Source organism: Motacilla alba, chromosome 2 (assembly GCF_015832195.1).
Source record: "Motacilla alba alba isolate MOTALB_02 chromosome 2, Motacilla_alba_V1.0_pri, whole genome shotgun sequence".
Taxonomy (NCBI): Eukaryota; Metazoa; Chordata; class Aves; order Passeriformes; family Motacillidae; genus Motacilla; species Motacilla alba.
The window spans coordinates 149,923,601-149,947,184 of NC_052017.1; the positions used below are offsets into that span (position 1 = coordinate 149,923,601).

General features: G+C 47.0%; 1 long non-coding RNA gene and 3 other non-coding genes across 4 annotated transcripts; 2 read left to right on the forward strand and 2 right to left on the reverse strand.

The window, feature by feature from the left end:
• Positions 1-129: 129 nt before the first annotated feature.
• On the reverse strand, positions 130-9,794 carry LOC119698349. Its single transcript, XR_005256133.1, has 3 exons — positions 9,568-9,794; positions 2,575-2,637; positions 130-368 (listed from the first exon to the last, which is right to left on the reverse strand). It is a non-coding gene; the product is annotated as an uncharacterized LOC119698349 (long non-coding RNA).
• Positions 6,199-6,271, forward strand: TRNAF-GAA. The gene has a single exon. It is a non-coding gene; the product is annotated as a tRNA-Phe (tRNA).
• TRNAF-GAA lies at positions 6,908-6,980 on the forward strand. Its single transcript has one exon. It is a non-coding gene; the product is annotated as a tRNA-Phe (tRNA).
• Positions 9,795-19,273: 9,479 nt separating the features above from the next.
• Positions 19,274-19,346, reverse strand: TRNAF-GAA. The gene has a single exon. It is a non-coding gene; the product is annotated as a tRNA-Phe (tRNA).
• Positions 19,347-23,584: the final 4,238 nt, after the last annotated feature.

Sequence of the window (23,584 nt, forward strand, 5' to 3'; positions counted from 1 at the left end):
GAATGACCAGCACAGAACTTTCTTCCTCCTCTCCTCTCCCCAAGTACTTGTACAAGATTGCCTGTGACATTCAGAGCAGCTAAAATTATCTCAATTAAATATCTCCACTGGTTTCCCTTTGTTCTCGTTTCCTTTCTAGCTCTTTCCTTCCAGACAGCTGGAACATGTCTTCTTTAAAGACAAAAGGAAAAAAAAAAACCCTCCCTACCCCAAACACCCAACAACTAAATCTCATGTAGTTTCAGCCCAGCTTTATTTAGAAACACCGTTGAAATAAATGTTGTGAAGAATATTTTATGTTGCTCCAGGATTCATCCATAGGAGACAGGAGAGTGCCCAATAAAGGAATTCCTTTGTGGATTGCCGTCCTGGTGGAGGTGTAGGAGAAAGACATAAAGGGTTATGCAGTGATTTTTGGGGGATACTATTTACCGTGAGATAAAACACAGCGTTGTTGGCCTCTGTGATGTCCCCCTTATCTTGCCCACATGGTCATGATGACAACACCTGGCCCTGTCGACTGACCTTTCATCTTTACAAACTCCCTGCCAATCTGTTCTGGGAGTGAAAATTCCTTCCCAGCATGAAATTTGGCAGCTGCCTCATCCCTGTGCCTGAAGCATGAATCACCAGAGTTAAGTAACAAACCCGTTTATACAGCAAGACACAATCACTGTCCAAGCAATCATTCTGTGCTTTTCAATGTGAAGCCCATTATTTCTACATTCTGTTTATATTCATCTTCCCCCCCCCCCCCTTTGGTCCAATTTTTTTCCCTCTGTACCTTCTGGATGTTTTGCAAAACAATGAAAAACTTCAGGAGGAGGCTGGGATGTTAAGCAGAGGCAGACAATATCTCCCATCCCCCAAGAATGGTTGTTTACTATTAATTTTAGGAGTTTCTGGGAAATCTCTCAGGGAACCTCACCAGAGAATGTTTGGCAAGAACAATTGGTTCCCTAATAAGGTTCAGGGACACCTGGTTTGTGTATTAATATCTTATAAATATATTTACACACCCCTACACACTTTAAAACATCTGTTATTTTTACAAATATTTCCTTGGTGCTGCTCTTCCATCTTTTTAGCACCTATTTCACTCCTCTGGTCTACTGACAGTTATTAAATGAGTGATTCCCAAATGTGTTTGGTTTCTTTTGCTGAAAATGAAGTTTTGCTGGGTTGACATAGCAGTGGGTGATCCATATTGGAAGGAAGATGTGGGGAAGGCAGAGGCACTGAGAGTTTGTGGGGGCAGAGCAGGATCTGCCAATGTTATTAAGGCTGGGGAAAGCAGCAGGACTTGAGCTGAGCTGCAGCATTGCAATATTCAGGAACTGGCACAAAACAAATTTAGGACAAGGCTTGTGTCTCCCAGTGCTTGCTCCAAGACTCTCAGATGAGGTTTCTTCTGCTTCCTGGTCAGCTGTGTCCATGCAGGACACAACCACAGGCATGGACATTGCCCTCTCTTTTCCACACAGAGCTGAGGTGCCCTCACCCAGTCCAGAAATTTCTGCCTTAAATACGTTCCTTCATCCGAAACTACAATTTGGTGAACACAGACCTCTGCTTTTCCAAATTTTCTCTTCCACTCTGAGTGAAATGCATCCAAGATGCTGCCCAGAGAAGCTGTGGCTGCCTGTCCCTGGAAGTGTTCAAGGCCAGGTTGGACAGAGCTTTGAGCAAGCTGGGACAGTGGAAGATCTGTGGCAGGGAGATGGGAATGAGATGATTTGTAAGGTCCTTTCCAACCCAAACCAGCTGAGGGTTCTAAGATCTCTCAGGTCTCTCACTTTGAGAACTACAAAACACGAAAACATTGGTTTTCTCAGGAAAAAAAAAAAGAAAAAAGGGGAGTTTTAAACTTGTGGAGGACTTAAATTCCAGCTCTGGGTTTTGTTCTCACTGAGCCTCCCTAGCAGTGAGTTTGTGGGTACTTCCCCACAGGGCAGATTACAAATATTCACCCAGGCCCAGATTATTTCTGCATTCCTCCATCCAAGGTCTGTGTTTCTAGCACAGGAATACTGCACCTCAGGACAACAGAGCTGTTATTCATAGCCTGAATTCCTAACTTAAAAAAAAAATAAAATTAAAGAACCCCTAGTGCCATCCCCCCCTGAATGATGGACTGACAATCTCAGCATCTTTTAGACATCAGACTTCAGGAGGGAGAGGGAACGGCTGTGTGACGGGCAGAGTTTGGCAGCTGGGCTTCATTAACTCTGTTTTTCAAAGCTGCATTTGTGTCTCCAGCATAACAATGATGTTATCCCTGGCCTCATCATCCATCCCCTCACAGCCATTGTGGTGGGAAGCACCCCCAGCGCCCTTTGGGCCATTATCTCTTTCTTTCCCTAACATATTAAACTGCTATCAAAGAGGAGTTTTGCAAATACGGTTTGTTGCTTATTGGGGCCTTATATTTCAGAGGTGCTGCTGCTGTTGCATGTTTTGTGCAATTTTATTTTCAAGCAGTCCATTTTCCCCTAATGGGCTCACTTGGGGGTCTGTTCAACCAGAGAGGAAAATGGAGCCGAGCAAACTTCCTGCTGGGAGACCTTTACAAACCTCAAGAAACCTTTCTCAGAAACAGGAGTTCCATGTTCCTAATGAGATCATTTTCATAAAAGTCTGGGGAGAGAGCAGAAAGAGAAAATAGTGACAACAAAATAGAGATAATCGCTAAAAATTATTTTCAAGGAAACCAAGAGCCTTCTTGGTGTAATGAGACAGAAAAATTTCAAGAAGCCTAAAGGAAGAACATGTGTTTTTTATGACGCATCAGAGCCAAGTCAGGGAGTGAAAATCAATCACATACCCAACCCTGCAGCTGGATGTCACTCCTCTGGTACAGAGTTGAGGAAAGAGTGAGGAAATGGGACAAAATCCCATCAGGGGCAGGGTTTGGTGCCAGGATGTCTGCAGGAAAAACTAACGTGGGTGACAAATTTGATGTGCTGGGTTGGGTGAAAAAGGTCACCTCTCTGTGCCTCCTTCTGGGTGATGCCCTTGCCCAAACTAAAAAATAGTGAATTCCACAAGAGGTGGCAAATTCAGACTGGAACACAAAGGCCAGCACAACTCTGGACAGGGACAGGAAGGTGGGGATAATTTGGTGGTAACTCTCAGCAAATCACAGAATCACAGAATGGCTCGGAAATGAGTTGGAAAGGACCTTAAGGATCATCCAGTTCCAACCCCTCCCATGGGCAGGGACACTTTCCACTATCCAAGGTTGCTCCAAACCCTGTCCAACCTGGCCTTGGACACTTTCAGGGTTCCAGGAGCAGCCACAGCTTCTCTGGGAAACCTGTGCCAGGGCCTCAGCACCCTTACAGGAAGGATTTCTTCCTAATCGCTAATCTAAATTTACTCTTCTTCATCTTAGAGCCATTCTCCCTTTTCCTGTCACTCCGGGCCCTTGTAAATTGTCTCTCTCCATTTCTTTGTCGGCTCCTGTCAGGTACTGAAGGGCCACAATTAGGTCACCCCATTCTCCTCTTCTCCAAGGCTGAGCATTCCCAGTTCTCTCATTTTCTCCTCACAGCAGAGCTAGTCCATCCCTCTCATCACCTTGGTGCCTCTTCTGGACTTCTCCAACATCTCCGTGTCCATCCTGTGCTGGGACCCCAGTGCTGGATGCAACATTCCGGGTGGGATCCCTCCAGCCTGGAGCAGAGGGACAAAATCCCCTTCCTCACTTGCTGCCTTCTTTGGATGCAGCCCAGGACAATCGGCTTTCCGATTGGAAATGTAATTATGGATGTAATTCCACAACCTTTGAAAGCTTCTTCTGCCTGATGGCAGATGGTTATTTGAGAAAGCACAGGCAGATCAGGCTGGAGTGGAAGGAAAACTGGGAAAAATGGGAGGAGGGGAAGTGGGGACAGAGGGATGGCCTGTCATCTGTTTGTCATGGCCAGAGCCTGAGCCACCCGCGTGGGAGCGGTGATTAAACAGTTGGCTGATGGCATGAAATAACACCTCCAGCAGGGCTCTGCACAACGTGCCAGCAGGGTTTCACAGGCTGACACCATCCTGGTGCCTCCAGAAGCCAGAGCATGAGGACAAGGAGGCGCCAGAGGAGATGTACAGAAGAACATCCAGCTCAAAACCCAGCCTGAAACATTTTCCGTTAGTTAGTGCCTAAAAAAGGAAAAACAGCAGGGCGTTATATCACCAGGTGCTCTCCTGATCTCCAGAGATTTGTGGCTCAGGGCCTGCATGAACCAAAGCAGGAAGTTCCATATTTTTATGCTCTTTGCAGAGTTTTTTTTTTCCCTCCATAAATCTTCCTGGTAATACTTTTAACATTTTTACAGTTTGGGGATCTATAATAGCATGGATTTGCACAGATAACCAGACACTGTGTGAGGAAATGTCTTCTTTTTCTTTGTTCCAAGTTTGGAACTTGCTCCTTTCCAATGATAAACTTTAATTCCTGCATCAGAAGAATCAATGAGCCACCAATTCCTAATGATTCCTCTCTAGTTCCTAAAATACCCTTTCTTTCCATAGAAATCCTTCCCTTTACTCTTTCTTTTCATTGATTGGATAAACAAGGTTTACACAGCAATTCCCCATGGAGAAGGCACTTTATTAATCCCTTCCACTGGTTAGTTTGGGCTTTTTTTCACATCCTTCATGGGATGAAAGCACCAAAAAAACATCCCAAAGAGTAATCAAGATGTGAATGACACAACAGCTTTTTGGTATTTTTTAGGGAGAATGGCACAGGGGAGAGAGGACAACAGGAGATATCCCAATATTTCACTCCTTCCACTTCATTCTCTCCCTACAGAGCTCCAGCCCTGAGGTCTGAACTGAGCTGGAACAACAGCTTTAATTTCTTCCTCTTCAATAAGGAAAAGTCTGATCTTCTAACATCTTCCATGTGACTCGTCAAAGTGGCACCACAAGTCTGACTTCTGATGACTTTGCCCACAGACTTTCAGCTCTGGCGTTTCACCAGCTGAAAAAGCCAAGTCCCCAGTGAGTCAGCTCCTCAAACTTCTAATTTAACTGCAATGTAGCACTTCCATCAAGGCTTGTTCTTTATCAGATCCTTCACTTCTTCCTTTCCACCAACACCGCTGAGCATTTGCAAAGTGGAAGCGTAGCTCAGCTTTCCACAGGAATTCTGTGCCCAGCTGAAGCTTCAGTATTTCCAGCAAGGAAGAGTGGGCTGTCAAATACCACAGTTTCCATGTTGGGATCATTTCTTCCTGTCTGAGGAAAGCTGGTGGGAAGCCACTTTTCCTTGACAAGGAAAAAGCTGCTGAAGCAAAAATGGGACAGCTGGAAAGGCAAAAACCATGTCCAAGTGAGACAGGCATCCACATCTTCCCTTTCCTAAGGAAAACCTGCAGATGGATCCTTGTCACCCACTGAGAGCCATCAGGACAGGGATGATGGCAGCTCTGTGGAGTGACAGATTAGTTCAGCCTCTGAGAAGACTCTGGAGCCTCCAACTTCAAAAGGATGTGGAGTGAATCCAAAGGAGGCCATTGAGTTTCAAGGGCTGGAGCCCCTCTGCTCTGAAGCCAGACTGGGAGAGCTGGGCATATTCAGCCTGGAGATGGGAAGGCTCCAGGGAGACCTCAGAGCCCTTTCCAGTGCCTGAAGGGGCTCCAGGAGAGCTGGAGAGGGACTTGGGACAAGGGATGGAGGGACAGGAAAAGGGGGAATGGCTTTAAATTGACAAAGGGTAGGTTTGGACTAAATATTAGGAAGAAATTCTTCCCTGTGAGAGTGGTGAGGCCCTGGCACAGGTTTTCTGGAGAAGCTGTGGCTGCTCCATCCCTGGAAGTGTCCAAGTCCAGGCTGGATAAGGCCTGGAGCAACCTGGTCTAGCAGAATATGTCCAGGCCCAGGACAGGAGGTAGAACTGGTCCTTTCAACTCCTTTCTCTCCCAAACCATTCCATGTTTCCATGAAGACCAGTTTGTCTGGGTGCTGCCACTGCAAATGTGGCTGTAAGAATAATTCCCATCTTGGGTGTCTTTCCACCACAGCCATTCTCATTCGAGGACCTTTGATAGTTGTTGACCTTTCTGGGGTCTGATAGTTGATGTTTGGGCCAGGTGTTTATATATCAAAAAGAGTCAAGTGTCCACTGACCAGTTTGAGTGGCAGAAGTTTGAAATCTCATCGTGTTCCAACAGGTTTTGGGGAAAAATGAGCCACAGCAGGGCTGAAGTAGCTCAGCTGGGAGAGTGTTAGACTGAAGATCTAAAGGTCCCTGGTTCAATCCCGGGCTTCAGCAGGCTTTTCCTGCACTTTTGTGTGCCCAGCCCTGGGCTCTGCAGCACAGGAGAGACCTGGACATCCGGGACAGAGTCCAGCCCAGGGCCAGCAGGGCTGGGAGGCACTGGAGGGGACAGGAGCATCTCTGCTGTGGGGAAAGGAGGAGAAACTGGGCCCAGTGGCCTTGACAGAGTGTGGAGTTCCCCTTCTCTGACATATTCCCAAGTGACCTGGAAGTGATCCTGGGCAAGGTCCTGCTTGATCAGGGCTTTGGAGCAGGGGCCTCCATGGGGTCCCTTGGACCTCAACCAGTCTGAGCCTGTGAAAGAGGGACAGGGTTTTACAATTCCAGTATTTTACCAAAAATCGTGATATAAAGGGATTTTTGTTCCTTCCACTGCCTGTTCCCAGTCCTGTGGCGTGGACTGCCCTGAGAAGAAGCAGAAAGGTTGATCCACCTTTGGTGTACGGCCAAGCAGGAAATCAAAACTGGGTTTGGGGAATAGGAAAAACCCCTTATCCATGAAAGTGATTTTTTGGCATCAATCACAACTGACCTTGAAGCAACCCCTCTCCCTAAAACTTGTATTTTCCAGGCTGGAGGGTTCCAGTGTGTTTACCTGTTGTTTATAGGGAAACAAGCCTTGATATCAGGGCTGAAGTAGCTCAGCTGGGAGAGCGTTAGACTGAAGATCTAAAGGTCCCTGGTTCAATCCCGGGCTTCAGCAGAGTTTTATCAGTTGGAATCAATGGTGCATCCCTGGATGTGTCCAGGAAATGGTTGGACAAGGCACTCAGTGCTCTTGCTTGGTTGATAAGGATGTGATGGGTCAAAACTTGGACTCTGTCTTGGAAATATTCTGCACTCTTAATGGTTCTATGATTTTATCCTTGTGGCTCCTTCCAGCTCTGGGTAATCTATGATTCTCCGATGAAGTTTTCTACTGTTTCCTGACCATTTCCTGTTTTTACCCTGACCCTTGTCAAATGATGGTGTTCAATGTGCAGACACCCCACCAAACTGAGTAACTCTGCTTTGTGCTTGCTCCTTTGTCCCTTTCTTATTCCTGTCCCATGCAGCCCTTCAGACCAACACCAGAGACAGGACACAAAATGCCAGTTGTCCAAAAAGACAAGTGAGAAGCAGCAAACCCTTGACCTTCTCAAGATCAACCCCAGTGCTCATCCAATCTCTTCTTCATAGAAGGACAGGGACTCTTCTTTCCCCTTTTCCTTCTGGTGGTGCTCTAAAAGCTGTGGACATCAGGCTGCCTGATGTCCAGAAATTCCAGAAAATACTTCCCTGGCCCGGATGTACTTAAAATAACTTGTATAAACCAAAAACATCATCGCCTGCTTAAGCCTTGAAGAGATACCAGGGGTCCTGCTGGGCAACTATCTCTGCCAAGAGCCACCACCCAAATACAACACCACAAACACAGCACCTCAAATCCCACCACAAACACAACACCACAAATGCAGCAGCTGCTCACCCAGGCTGGACCTTTGCAGACCTGATGCCCTCAGGCAGGATCATCTGGCTCAGGGATGCACCAGCTGGAAATCAGCCTTTGCTCCAGCTGTCTTTGCCTGGATCTAAATTAGGCAGGAGCCTCCTGGTCCCCAAATTGGATCAAAGTAGGTCAGAACTGCCAGCATGGTCTATGTGAGGGAGTAAATGATATCAAATTTTGTGCATGTCTTGGGCCTCATTTTGTTATGAAAGCAGAGCTCAGGTGTTACGAACATCCCAAATATTGCCCTGAGGTTTAAGAACAGTTCACACACCGTGGCTGTGCAGAGGGGCTCCAACCTCATTAACCCCCTGGAGAAAGGCAGCCCTGAGCCCCGAGGAGAGAGGCAAATCCCTACCAGAGACACCAACCTGACGGTGACCTGAATGGCTTAAATGTGACAATCTGTGTGCTCCCAGACAATGCCCAGACACAGTTCTCTGCATAGCAGGAGCCAGGAACAATTCCCAGGAAGTGGTTTGGATTTAATAGGTCTATTTTTGAAGAAATGCTGAGAGATGTGATTGCTCAGACTGGGGAAGAGAAGGTTTGGAGATCATAGAGCCCCTTCCAGTGCCTGAAGGGGCTCCAGGAGAGCTGGAGAGGGACCCGGGACAAGGGATGGAGAGCTAGGACACAGGGAATGGCTCCCCACTGCCCGCAGGCAGGGTTAGATGCGATATTGGGAAAAAATTCTTGCCTGTGAGAGTGGTGAGGCCCTGGCACAGGTTTTCCAGAGAAGCTGTGGCTGCCCCATCCTGGAAATGATTCTCTGATGAATTTTTCTACTCTTTCCTGACCATTTCCTATTTTTACCCTTCTCAGATGATGGTGCTCATTTGGCCAAGCTGGATAAACAACTTGAACAACTTGATCTAGTGGAAGGTGTTGGTGGAGAGGGTTGGAACCACAGGATTTTAAGGTGCCTCCCAACCCAAACCATTCCATGAATCTGTGATTCTGTGACTTGCTGGGGCAGAGAGAGGGAGAGGTTTTAGCCCTGCCAGATGGGTTTAGTCTCAACAGGGCAGACCAGTTCCACTTCCTTTGGCCACTGTAACACCCGGTGCAGGGGACCTGTTCCCCCTCCTCACTGGGTCTCTGCTCTCGGCCAGCACCGGGGGATGCCCAACCAGAGCTGGCAGCTCTGTGCCCGTGGAGGTGACAGTGACATCTGGGCTTGTTGACCTCAAACACGAGCTCAGCACACAGGGGTAACTCCACTGAAATCGGTTTCAAGCCTGACCTACAGCTGTGGGAAGGCAAAGGAAAGGTTCCCGCTGGTGTCTCAGCACTCGAGCACCCGCTGGTGTCTCACACAGGGGTAACTCCAGTGAAATCGGTTTCAAGCCTGACCTACAGCTGTGGGAAGGCAAAGGAAAGGTTCCCGCTGGTGTCTCAGCACTCGGGATTCACATTCCAGAAATCCGAGAGACCACAACGCAGCTCTGGGAGGAGGTGAGAGAAGGTTTTTCCCCTTCCTCCTTCTCCTGACAGCTCAGTCGCCTCCTGGCTGAAACAGTTTTGACACAAACCTCAGCGCCAGAAGTTGCCAAGTTTCCCTGGATTTGGCTCAGAGAAGGGTTAAAACCTGCCCGTGCTCCCGGGGAGGCTGCGAGGGAAGGAGCGGGATGAATAACCGCGGTGGGCGGCAGGAGCGCGGGGGCGGCTGCCCTGCCAGCACCTTCTGCAGCCCCCTCGCACTCAGCTCCCTCCTCTCCCCCCGCTCAGGCCCCTCCAGGGCCCCCACACCCATCAATCAGCGCACGGCAGAGCCCAAAATCCATCTTTCCCCGCGTACCTGCTCCAAGCCGCGGCTCTCCCCCACAAACAGCTCCGCCGGTGCCCTTCAGCTCTGATTCTCTGCCTTTTATTCTGGTGATTTCTGCCTCTTCATGCTTTCAGTCCCGGTTTGCTTCTCCCCAGTCGTCGTGAACTTCCCTCTCCACCTTTGCTACCAAGAGCTCGGGCAGGGATCGATCCTCACACACCTGTCCTGACCTCACAGATCCAGAGCTGAGGAGAAGCCTGAATGGAAATGCCAGACAGATAAATACACGGGAAACTCTCAGCAGGAGGTTTAAATCTTTTACTCCAGAAAAGAAGGAAAAGAAAGAAAGAGAGAAAGAAAGAGAAAGAAAGAGAGAAAGAAAAAGAGAGAAAGAAGGAGAGAAAGAGAGAAAGAAAGTGAGAAAGAGAGAAAGAAAGAAAGAAAGAAAGAAAGAAAGAAAGAAAGAAAGAAAGAAAGAAAGAAAGAAAGAAAGAAAGAAAGAAAGAAAGAAAGAAAGAAAGAAAGAAAGAAAGAAAGAGAAAGAAGGAGAGAAAGAGAGAAAGAAAGAAAGAAAGAAAGAAAAAGAAAGAAAGAAAGAAAGAAAGAAAGAACCAAATAAATCCTAGAAAATTTGGATCTTCCTGATTGTTTTTGTGACAGTTCTCATTCCCACAGAGTGTTTTTGCTTTTCTTTCTTTTTCATTGAATCATAGAATGGTTTGGGTTCGAAGGGACCATAAATATCACATAATTCTAGCCCCCCTGCCACAGTCAGGGGCACCTTCCACTAGACCAGGTTGCTCAGAGCTACTTCAATATATGGGTTAATTGCATGTCTGCTTTGTCCCTTGTTCTGCCGATGGCTGGCACGAGGAAAAGGCAATTCCCTTACCCATGTCTCAGTTTCACCCCTCAGAAAACTGGGCAAAGTTCTCCAGAATCCTTGGGAAAGCACTCTGGGATGTGCCAGAGGGATCTCACCGTGGCAGCACATGCAGCGCAAGAAAAGACACTGCCTGCCCTGCAGATTAATTTTCTAAATTGCATGGCAGCTACAAGATGAGGGAAAAGAGAGGATTATTATTTGCATGCCTTGGGAGCAATAATCCTGAGATTACTACTGCAGGCACAAAGAGATTGAGGGAGCTCTTGGAGCTGTGCTGGGAACACGGGAGGGAACTCCCACTTTTGGGGGATGCAGCCTACCCCTGCTCACATCAGGAGAAGGATCCAGCAGTGGGAGGCAGGAGCTGCCATCCAGACCCTCTGACGGCAGCTTAAGCTCAGCTTTGCCCTCTCTCATCCCCTCTGAGCAGCTCAGGTTGGCCCCCAACATTTTGGTGGCTGAAGGCTGAGTCGAGGTCTGGGGCACCAAATATTCTGAATGACTCCAGAGGGATCCTGGGAATACCAAGTTTTTTACTGCTAAGGAGAAGTTTTGCCCCAGGGAGCCTCAGGAAGAATTCCATGACCTAGGAGCTGACCCTGCACCATCCAGAGGGGAGTCCAGCTGCTCCTAAGAGCACAGCTTTTCCAAAATCTGAGCTTAGATCTGTAAATCCATCCCTGCCTGCCTTTAGCAGTGGGAGTTCTCTGGATCTCTGGGAAAGCACAGGGTCTCAATTCAGCTGTGAAGATGATGTTGCAGGTGACTTACATGGAGCAAATGTGACCTGGAGCCCCTCTGCTCTGGAGCCAGGCTGGGAGAGCTGGGAATGTCCAGCCTGGAGAAGGCTCCAGGGAGACCTCAGAGCCCCTTCCAGTGCCTGAAGGGGCTCCAGGAGAGCTGGAGAGGGACTTCGGATGTGGGATGGAGGGACAGGACAAGGGAGAGTGGCTTTAAATTGAAAGAAAACCAGGATGGATTGGATATTGGGAAGAAATCATTCTCTGTGGTGGTGGTGAGGTCCTGGCACAGGTTGTCCAGAGAAGCTGTGGCTGCCTCTGGTTCCCTGGAAGTTGGATGGAGCTTGGAGCCACCTGGGATAGTGGAAGGTGCCCCTGCCCATGGCAGAGAAGTAGAACTGGTCTTTGAGATTCCTTCGGACCCAAACCATTCCAGGATTTTATGATTTATTTTATGTGGGCATCAGAATGGTTCTTTCACTCAGGTCATCCAGCAAAACCCCAGAAAAATTTGAGTAAGGATTTCTGTCACTGTCTAAACTCTGTCTTAAATGGGGTGTGGACATGTGCCATGGAAAAAAATAAAACCAAACCAAAACAAACAAACAAAGAAAAAACCAAACCAAACCAAAAAAAAAAAAAAAAAAAAAAAAAAAAAGAAAAAAAGAAACCCCCCCCCCCCCCCAAAAACAAAACAAAAAAAAAACAACAAAAAAACAAACAAACAAAAAACCCCCCAGAAAATATGAACACTAAAACTGGGGAATAAAAAAAATACTTTTTGGACCCAGCTCAGTTCCTCACAGGTAGTAAAGTAAACAGACAGTCAAAATACCTTTAAAGGGTCTTGGCTTTACTATGTGTGACGGATTAATTAATTAAATTGGGGTCATTAATGGGGCTGTTAACTTTTGGGGTTTTGGGTTCTCCTTTCTCTTAGGTTTGAGTAGCAAAACCTAATTTTATTTGTGACTGTGGGCTGCAAGTGGAGGAAAAGGAGAGAACATGAAGCACTGCTCTTTCCAAGGGGAAGTAGCCTATTTAAATATGCAAATTGTGCTCAGAAAAGCAGAGAGAAAGAGGATTGTGGAGCTTCCTGCTGTCGCTTATTAGATATTGAGATTTTTTTATTCCCCTGCCCAGGGTGGGATTCAGGCTGGGACAGGAGTAAAAACTCTTCTGGCAGCTTCTTGGAGCATCCAGGAGGTGACAGTTTGGGGAGAGTTTGAAATTCCATGCAGAAAGGTGGGTGGATTTCAGTTTGGTTCCTAGCAAGTATCTACAGCACAGAAAACATCCTTGGCAAAACTCGGCAAATTTGGGAAAGTATTTAATGTAAAAAATATGAGGATTCAGTAGAGAAGTGATTTTAATTACTCTACAGCATGTAAGGCTTTAAACTACTCTTAGATCAGCTTTTTAACCTTCTTAACTTATCCACATGAGCTGGGAACTTCTCATTTGCTTTGGAAATTCAATGTTGCCTTCTAATCCCTCATTCCAAGCAACTGGAAATGTTTAGGAGGAAGCTTGACCTGCTGAATTGATTATTTTGTCCATGGGGAAAACAAAAATATCAGATTTGGGTACACTTCAAGTCCCAGACAAGCAGCAAATGGATACAATTATGAATTAAAAGACAGCAGGAGGAAATTAAAAAATGAGCTATATCCCTGTCCATGGTCAGAAGATGCCAGGCAGGTGTCCCATCCCCCAGGAATTTTGGTAGAGTTGATTCCACATTCCCATCTCTTTCACCCTGACACGGGGAAACTCCTTGAGTCGTTTCTCAACAGAGCCTCTGCCTCCGGTATTTTCATGCCAGCCTGGTTCCGTGGGTGATGCTCTGCTCCAGTTTTCAAGCAGAAGTTCTCACAAATTGATGGAGGAGGCTTTGGCACCTCCACAGGAGGAGCGAGAGAAGGAGAATTTTAAGGAGGAGGAGGAGGAGAAGTGAAATGGGCTTTGGGAAACCATAAAATCTGCACAGAAAAAGGCAGCAGCTTTTTTGTTCCTTGGGCTGAGCTTCACCAACTGCTGGTTTTGAAGTCATTAAAGATCCTGAAGGGTGGCCACGGATGTGCTGAGGGAAGCTGGGTTTGCAGCCACCTGAAAGCTTCCAAAAGTGGAGTTCAGGCTTTGCCTCAGCTCCAGATTTGCCCTGCAAGCTCCCCACTCTTGTAGCCAACCCTTTAAATAAAAACCGAGAGCAGATGTACATAAAACCAGGAGTAGAAGGTTCGAAAAATCCACTGAGGGCACTTTTTTTTTTCAGCCCAAGGATTTTTAGCTCTTAAGGTCTCAGATCATCACCTCTAACTTTAAACTTGGAGCTGAAGTTTCTAAGTTGAGCTGCTTTTCTTTTTTTTTTTTTTTCTTTTTTTTTTTTTCCCCAGTCTCTCAATATAGACAGCAGATTAAAAACTCAGTACCTTTGTAATTTTAGTTCTTCTCTGGGGAAAAAACATCTTAGCTCAGAGTTTGGAGTGTAGGGGTCAGAATTCCCTGAAAAATAGTATAACACCTCTCAGCTGCCTGATAATTTTGGAGTAAAGGTGAGGGACATGCACAGAACCTCAGCCCAAGTTTATGGATGGCCTGTGGTCATCCATCAAAATGTGTGGATAGCTTTAGATATTTCACAAAATCACAGAATATTTTGAGTTGGAAGGGATTCACAAAAATCAAGTCCAACCCTTCAGTGAATGGCCTGTACAGGGACTGTTGTCTCAGGTCTTCTCAGTGTCTGCCTTGGAATGGGCAATATAAAAAATAGAAATAATGTAGAAAAATAGAAATAATGTAGAAAATATTTTTCCTGTAAAGGTTCCTGCTTTGGAAACACAGTGACACAAGATGCTGGAGCCTGCAGCTTGATGTAAGGACCTTCCTAAAGATGATTTTACAGAGGAGCAGACAAGCTGACAGAAAGAGAAAATATGTCCAGAAATATGATTTATCGACTTGTGCACGTGCTGATGGAGAATCCAAGTGACTTGATGGGGCTCTGAGTGACCTGGTCAAGTGGAAGTTGCCCCTGCCCATGGAGTGTCGGAACTGGATGATCTTTAAGGTGTTTTATAACCCAAACTCTGATTCTGTGGTTGTGTGAATCAGGGGCCAGAGAGACCTTTGAGAGCCTCAGGTGAGGGAAGTGAGCCATGACTTCCCACGTGTGTCAAACATCTTCTCTTGGAGGAGATGGAACATAAACTATTAAAAAAAAAAAAAAAAGAGAGAAATTAGATAGAATATGTCAGGAGAAGGAGCCAAAACCCCACAAACACCTGCAAATGTGCCTACAGCCATCTGCAGCACAGATAAATCTGTATCAATCCTCCAGCAGCGCTGAGGAATTTGTCCCATTCCAGGGCTGGCAGCTGTCAAGATAAATTGTTAAAAGCCGGTCTCACACACTGCAGCAAATTAAACAGTGTTTGAAAATGTGAGAGAGAGACTTCCAGAGGGATATGCAAGAGATTCCTTAATCCAAACGAGCCAAACTTTGTGGACTACATTGATAAAGGTGTTAGGACATGTCTTTGAACCCTCTGTCCCTCTCACCTGCCCACCTTTCATGCTCCCAGATCAGGTTCAATCCATAAAGCCCCTCTCAGAATGAAGCCACGGCATTTCACAGGATCCTCCTCTCTCACCTCCTCCAGGAACTGCTTGCTTTCCATTCCAGGTGAACTTTTCCCTCACGGCTCCCCCTGGCAGGTGGGTGGGAGGCACAGACAGAGCACGGCAGGGCTCTGGAATGTGTTACAAGTTATTCCCACTCCTTGTTTGAAGAGTTCTGCTGTCACTCCCAGGAGACACCAGATCCCTCCCATGTCCGTCTTTCCTGGAATTTTACTGCTGTAGGGAATAGGAGAAGAGCAGTTGGGATAGGCTGAAAAATGACATTACTGATTTTTTTCCCTCTCTGCCATGGTTTTTTATGAAATTGGGTGCTTTGAATCATGGAGTTGTTTAGGTTGGAAAAGACCTCTAGGATCACTGAGTCCAGCCATCAATGCAGCACTGCCAAGGTCACCACTAAACCATGTCCCCAAGTGCCACATCCTCATGGCTTGTAAATATCTTCAGTGATGGGGACTCCACCACTGGGCTGCCTGTGCCAGCACTTGACAACCCTTATAGAGAAATTTTTCCTAATATCCAAACTAATTCTTTCCCTGATGCAACTTGAGGCCGTTATCCCTTAACCCATTCCTCCTTTCTTAGGAGACCAATCCCCACCTGCCTCCATCCTCCTATCACTGGGATTGTGGAGAGAAGGTTTCCCCTGGAACCTCTTTTTCTCCAGGCTGAGCCTCCCCAGTTCCCTCAGCTGCTCCTGGTGCTCCAGACCCTTCCCAGCTCCATTCCCTTCCCTGGACACTCTCCTGCCCCTCAGTGCCTTTCTGATCATGAGGGACCCAGAACTGAACCCAGGGTTTGAGGTGCTGGGTGCAGGGGGATGATCACTGCCCTGGTCCTGCTGGCCACACTATTCCTGACATAATGATTTAATAATGATTAAAACTTTCTAATGATGAAACTTTCCAGTGAGCCCATTTATAACTGGGATTTGAGGGAATGGGGGGTCTCCATGTGAATACAGGAATGGAATAAAGAGGGCTTTCAATCAATTAAAATTGCTGGAGATTGATTTAGGAGTATCTTTTTCTTCTCCCTGCTTCCGTGTGATGGCCACTTCTCTTGCCAAAATGTGCCACAACCGGAAGCAGAGCCCATGAACCAAAAGTCATCAGAATTATCAAGAAAGTGTTTTAACAATTTTAGACAAAATCTTCACAACCAGGATTATGGATTTAATGACCAGGGATATTAAACATGATAGCTCCAAGGCAAGAGATGTCTGACCACCTCTTGTTTTGGCAGCTGGGAGAACCAAAATAAAGACTGAACCATAGCTCCCCATGTCAGAGTCTGGGGCTACGGCCTCAAAATCAAATGGTAATACAATTTCAAAGGTAGGTTAAACCCCTGAATTTTGTGGCTCAGCTTTTCACTAAAAAAAAAAAAAAAAGAGAAGAAAATGAACAAAAAAATTCACACTTAAAAACTAATAGTGGAAGGAGAATGGGGAAGAGAAGGATTTGATTCATCACACCTTCTTCATCCACTTTGTGGTGTCTAGTGAGACCTGAGCATCTTCAAAGGGATCAGCCACGGTGGCAACAGAGAGGGTTGTGCAGCAAAACTAACATTAGGGATGGAAAGGTGGTTCCCAGCAACCACACGGCAAAACCCTTTTCCTAGAAGTCCCTACAAGCCTCTTCTGGCATCTGTTGCTCTTTCTGGAGGACAGGAAAGAGCTCATTGAGAGCTGCCCTATATTGACTGGCATAAACCTTGGAATTTTCACTTCCTTAACCAGTTTAAACCCCTTCCTTACAATGCTGACCTCTGGCTCTACCACAAATTCCTCATCCTCACAACCTCCAGATCCACACCATCAACACTCAGCCTGGTTAACCTTTGCCATGATAGGCAAAATATTCCAATTTTTTCTCATCTCCAGCAGCCTCTCCCTTTCCAGACGAATCCCAAAGTCTTTCCTGGCCATTTTAAATGTTCTGTATCAAAGGTGACCCAGGATTCTGAATCACCTGCTTTCCCACATGGTTTCCTAGTTATTTACCTCATCTTGCAGTGTTCTGAGACGATCTGTCCTCTCCTTTCTAATCACTCCCTCCCCTCCATTTCCGCCCCACTTGGAGGTGAATCCACCTGAAAGTCCCAGGAGTTTCTCAGGAACAGCCTGCTAAGCACAGCTCCGTGACGCCGATGCTGGCATTGTGAGGGCTGTGTTTTCCTGGATAGCATGACTGTTCCTAATTCTTGCAAATAAAAGGAATTAGAGAAGCAGAGGACTCGAGAGGTGTATGAGTAATCCAGCATCATCCCTGGGAACACGTGCTGGGGTAACACAAAAAAAACAAGCCTGGAACACAGAGTACTTTCACCTGCAAGCTGGCTCTTCCCATTCTTCCTGAAGGGAAGTGTCAGTGCTGCAGAGAGGGAAACTGAGGTACAGGGATTGGCAGAGATTCAGCTGGCTCGGTGGGGAGCATAAGGCAAGGCTCTTCATGATCTGTTTGGGTTGCAGCTGCCTGAATTATGTATTAAAGTTCAATTTATTTGCATAAGAGGAAGGCAAGACTGTGAACTCCATCCTGGGGAAGCCGTGTGAGGAGCAGATGAGGGCGCTTGGTTTGTACAGCTGGAGAAGAGGAGAATGAGGGGAGACCTCACGGTCTAAAACTTCCTCCTGAGAGGAAGAGGAAGGGTAGACACTGATCTCTGCTCTGTGGTGACAGCGACAGGACCCAAGGGAATGGCCTGAAGTTGTGTCAGGGGAGGTTTAGGTTGGATTTCAGGAAAACGTTCTTCTCCCAAAGGGTGGTTGGGTACTGGAACAGCTCTCCAGGGCAGTGGTCACAGAACCAGCCTGACAGAGCTCAAGGAGTACTTGGACAACACTCTTGGGCACAAGGTGGGATTGTTGGGGTGTCCTGTGCAGGGCCAGGAGTTGGACTGAATGATCCTTGGGGGTCTGTTGCAAGTCAGGTAATTCTGTGGTTCTGTAGTTCTGTGATTCTGTGGCTCTGTGACCCAGAGCAGTTCCATGTTCCAGTGCATTTGAACCCCTCCATGATTATCCCCAACTTGGCTCTTCCTCACCTCACCACTCCCACCCTCATTAACACCCAACACCCCAATGAAGCCTCCCCCATTTCCTGCAGCCAGATGACCAAATATTATCTTTACCTCTTCTTTGGGTTGCCCTGGGGCCTGGTTTGGGGCCATCTGACCGAGGACAAGCGCCAAAATCATCCCAGCACCCAAGGACAGCGCGGTGCACGGAGCTGGGATCCGTTCCACCCGCCGACTTCCCCACCTCCGAAGTCTGCAGCTCAGGCAAGGGGAAGGAACATTCCATAGAAGGGAAGCAATCTCTGCCAGGCGCTGCAGAAATGGGACACAGATGGTGCCTGAAACGGGAGCGGAAGTTTATTTGGGGGCTCTGGGTGTGACGTCGCGCTGCAGATCCTGCAGCAGATGACAGGCACCGCGATTTCAGAGCGGGTGAGGAGTTCAATTTGAAGGAGTATCTTTATGCTATTAGAGTTATTGGTTTGACTCAAAAAAGAAAAAAAAAAAAAAGGAAAAAAAAAAAAAGAGGAGAATTTACCTTGATGATATTTTAAGGGTAGGAGTGTTTAAATTTGCTTTTATTCTTTTGTAGATCAGGTTCTTCTGGCACCCTAATCTTGGTCCCAGCTCTTTGTTGGCTGGTTGGTCAGCCAGGATGATTGTGCAGATTGGCCAGGTGAACACTGCTGATGGAAAAACCTGAGGATGACATTGGCCTGGCTTTTCCCTGCCCCACACATAAAATTTTGTTTTTGTCCTCTACTTGCTGAAGAGTTGGAGGAGATTTCTGGACATCTTCTAGTGCAACCCTCTGCTCCAGCAGGGCCACACAGAGCCAGTCACCCAGGGCCACAGCCAGGTGGCATTGTAAAATTTCTCAGAGTGTAAACTCTACAACCTCTCAGGGCAACTAATCCCTCTCATCCTCTCCTGATAACAAAGAGGCTCCAGTCCTTTCATTATGTTCAGCTGGGCCTGCTCAGCCTTGAGAGGAGACACAGCTGAGAGGGGACCTCATCCCTGTCTGTCCCTGTCTGCAGGGAGGGCTCTGAGCAGGGCCCAGGCTCTGCTCCGGCTGTCCCAGCAATGGCACAAGAGGAACAGGCAGGAACTGATCCCAGGAAATTCCACCTGGACATGAGGCAGAACTTCTTCCCTGTGCAGTGACCAAGCCCTGGACAGAGACCAGAGAGGGTGGGAGTCTCCCTCCCTGGAGATATTCCAGAACCCTCTGGACACAATCCTGTGCCCAGTGCTCTGGGATGACCCTGCTTGAGCAGAGAGGTTGGACCAGATGACCCCACTGTGGTGCCTTCCAGCCTGACCCATTCTGTGATGCTCTGATCACCTTCCTGGCCCTGGGCTGGATCATTCCTAGACATCCAGGTCTCTCCTGTACTGCAGAGCCCAGGGCTGGGCACACAAAAGTGCAGGAAAAGCCTGCTGAAGCCCGGGATTGAACCAGGGACCTTTAGATCTTCAGTCTAACGCTCTCCCAGCTGAGCTACTTCAGCCCTGCTGAGGCTCGGATTTTCCCAAAACCTGTTGAAATACAACAACCTTTCAGCCTTTTCAGGCAGCCTTTGGTTGACTTTTCTTGGGAATCAAAGAATTGTTTCAGGGAGCAGGATAGTGACAGACTGAGATCAGCAGTAATGGCTCAAGACACATGGAAGTGTTCAAGGCCAGGTTGGATGAGGCTTGGAGAAACCTGGGATAGTGGAAAGTGTCCCTGCCCATGCCAGGGGATTGGAAAGAGATGATCTTTCAGGTCCTTCCCAACCTGAAACATTCTGGCATTCTGTGATAAAACACGGCTAAATCTGGAATTCAACAGCAGCCCTGATCTGGGAACCAGCCAGGAGCAGTAGCATTGAACAGAATTTCCTGACACCTTTTCACAGAGCCCACGGAAGGATCTGGAATTATCCATGGAGCCTGGCTCATCTTTTCACATCAATCTGTCTCTCTCCACCTAAGGAATGGGAGCCAGGCATCTTCATGCAGTGATATGGGAGATGTTTGCCCAGCCCACCAACTTATCCTGCAAATTATTCGCTCCCAGGACAATCTCCCATCTTTCACCAGCTTCAAATTCACATCTTCCCAAAATATATATGTGGAACGCGCAGCAAGTCTTCCATGTCTGTTAAAAATCTGGTAGTGAAAGGTGTCAGAAATATATTTAATCTGGGTTTGAATGTTCAGCTTGACAGCAGCTGATATTTCCTCACTGACATTTATTAGATAACAGTTCCTGATATCTCGGGCTCCCAAACTAGGCTACAGAATCTTTTGAAATATCCAGGCATCAGGATTGTTCCCCAAGTGGGTTTTCTTTCTCCAAAAACCTTTCCTGCACTGGCTCCCCATGGTGATCCCACCCACGGTCATGGGTGGCTGAGGGTCTCAGCATCTTTGTGCTTGACAGGTGGACACTTTTTGGACAGTTGAGCTACAGAATTTCTGTTTCCTGACTTATAAATTGTGTCCTCTATGTGACCTAAAACATTCCAGATCCAGCTTTTGAAAGCTCTGTGGTGCCAAAAAAGAAAAAAAAAAGGTGCAAAAATAACACAACAAATCCAGGGCCATCAAAGACCACAGCCAACAGACAACATAACCCCCCAAAAAATTCCCAAAACCAATTCCTTTTTGTGTCTGGTAGAGCTGCTGATATGAGAGGGAGTTACAGTATTGTCCAGGAATTAATTTGAGCCATGGGAGGGTAATGAAGCCTCAGCCCTGAAGAGGGAATGAGCCATCCTTGTCTCTCCTGTTGTGTCTCTCTCATCTCCACCAGGACCTCAGCACCCATAAGAAGAAGGAAGCTGGGCATTGACCCCAGTAAGTTTTTCCTATTGTCCATGAAAGAGGATGAGGAAAAACTCTTTCACTGCGTCCTCTGCAAGGTCATCCCCAAAGCAAGGCTGTGTGTTCAGAGCAGGTTATTTTTATCCGCAGAAGGTTTTTAAAGGAGCAATTTCTTGAGCTCAGTGACTGTGGATCTTACAAGTACATCTTGGATCAGATTTTGGGAACAGAACACTTTTCTGAACACTTGGATGCTGAAGGAAAGTGAGAATTGCACAGCCAGATGATTTCTTAGCTGATTATTTTGGAGTCTATCCTAAGTGTTTACTCACATGTAAAGCTTTGCTTTGAAGAGTTTTTAACGTCTGGAGTGTGGACTTGCTCCAGGCTTAATTTTTCTTCAAAGATTCTGTCTTTGAAAGCAAATCAAAACAGACCAATGCCTATTTTGAAACATCAGAGCCTCTAATTCTGTGAAATAGTTCTGTTTTGTTCTTCTCTGAGGAGCTGTGAGCTGTTTGGCATTACCAGCAGTGATAATTTCCAAATTCCTGGAAGGCCACATCCATGTGACAGGCAGCAAAGGACACAAGAGAAGATCTGGCATGACATTTTTTCTGTAAAATACAGCAATTTTGAAAAGGTTCCTGGGGTGGGATTCATCTCATCTACTTCTCTGAGGCCAAAAAGGCAAATCTCTACAATTGACCCAATCATAGAATTTTGGGGGGTTGGAAAGGACCTTCAGGATCATTTGATTCATGCCAAGAGCAGCCAGGTTTTGTCTCTCTATGGGGTTTTTCAGAATCTGTATTAAAGATAGGCTGGGTCCTATAAAAAGTTTTTCTCCAAAATAATAACAACAAATAACCCACGGCACTTTTAGGTCTTCACAAATCTGATCCATCTTCAGCTGTTTCTAAATTTTTGGGAGGGAGATCAACACATTTGGATCTACAGCACTTTTAGGTCTTCACAAATCTGATCCATCTTCAGCTGTCTCTGAATTTTTGGGAGGGAGAGATCAATGCATTTGGATCTAGGTGTATCTGGCTGGATGGAGCCAGAGCAGATGAAAGCCTTCCCAAGGCCAGTGGTGCCACCTAATGGGAAAATTCCCAGGGAATCCACGTCTCGGAAGCTCAGTCCTTAACTGGAGTGTTGCTAGGTGACGTAGAAATGGAAATTAGGAGCTCTGACGTCAGTCCCTCTTTTCTGCTGCCTTACGACCATTCCTCCGTCAATCCATTCCCTCTTCCCAGGCATCCGAGCCACAAGCAGGAGATTGCCCTGGGAAATTTGTTCTATTTCCTGCTTAAATACAATCTCAGCCATCCCTGGAGCTTCTGAAGCGTTTTTGTCCTTCTTGGCGCTCAGTCTGTCTGGAGAGGAAATTATCCCAGATTTTGGGATTATGGAAAGCCAAGAAGGAAACGAGATGGGATGAGGGGCTGCCACGGGAGGGACCAGGACTCTGGGGGTTTTCTTAGCTCCAGATTTTGCAAATGAGGGGTGAGACAAGTTCTCTGCATTGCAGCTCCCACACTCAGATCCATCTGGATCCACACAGTGGCTCTGCAAAAGAAGGGATAATATCTCAAATATCTCAAAAGTTCCCACCTGGCAGCCCCCTGCAGCCACTCCAAATCATGGAAAACCATGAGAGTGGGTAGGAATGAGCTGCCAAGCCTCTCCTGGTCTCCAGGCGTGGTTGTATTCCCTGACTGTGTAGTCTTCCCAGCACTCACACATATTTTTCCATGACAGTATCACTCATCACCACATCCCTGCCACCTTTATTTTTCAGAGATGTGTTACAGGGGGTAGAGCAGGTCTTTCTCAGGTCTCTACCCTTGATGAATCATGAGTTTTAAGCTGTCTCAGCCAGGCTTTCTCTTTTTCCTTTTCTCTGAAGTTCAAAAGTTATTTCTAAGATCCTTTCATTTTTTTTTCCCCTGCCATTCAGATGTTTGCAAGGGCTCGTAAAAAGTTAAAAATTATATAATGTGATGCCAAAGTATTGTTTCTGCTGTTCTGGGGAGAGGGCAACACTGAAGGGAGAGGAAGATCCAGTCCCTCTTTCAGTGCCTCACTGACACAAAATACCAAGAAGTGAGCTCACAGAGCCCCTGTGCAATTCCATGGCTGGAGAAGGGATTAACATTTAGGGCAAAGGGGAGAAACCTTTAATTAAGCAGACTCAAATCATTAATTCAAGCAAGGATCTGGGCTCTGCTGGTAATGATGACTCTGCAGCTGTGGCTGGTGCTGCTCAAAGCCTGGAACGCTGCCTGGCAGAGGTGGTCGGGCACCAGTGATTGTCCTCAAAGGATCATAAAATCATGGAATGGTTTGGGTTGGAAGGGGCCTTCAAGATCATAGAGTTCCAACACCCCCACCATGGGCAGGGATGCCTTCCACTATCCCAGGGTGCTCCCAGCTCTGTCCAACCTGGCCTTGGACACTTCCAGGGATCCAGGGGCGGCCACAGCTTCTCTGGGCATCCTGTGCCAGGGCCTCCCCACCCTCACAGGGAAGGATTTCTTCCCAATATCCCATCTAATGCAGCCCCCTGTCAGTTTGGAGCCATTTCCCCCTGTTCTGATGCTCCAGGCCCTTTTCCAAAGTCCCCCTCCAGCTCTTCTGGAGCCCATTCAGGCACTGGAAGGGCCTTTGAGGTCTCCCTGGAGCCTTCTCTTCTCCAGGCTGAACAAACCCAGCCTTTCCTCCTAAGAGAGGAGCTCTGTCTCTCGAATAATCTTTGTGGTTTCCTTTGGACTTTCTTCAGACTAATCAGCCCCCCCACATCAGTGGCTCAACATTACCCCCAATTTACAGGGCAGTCCACGCCACAGGACTGGGAACAGGCAGTGGAAGGAACAAAAATCCCTTTATATCACGATTTTTGGTAAAATACTGGAATTGTAAAACCCTGTCC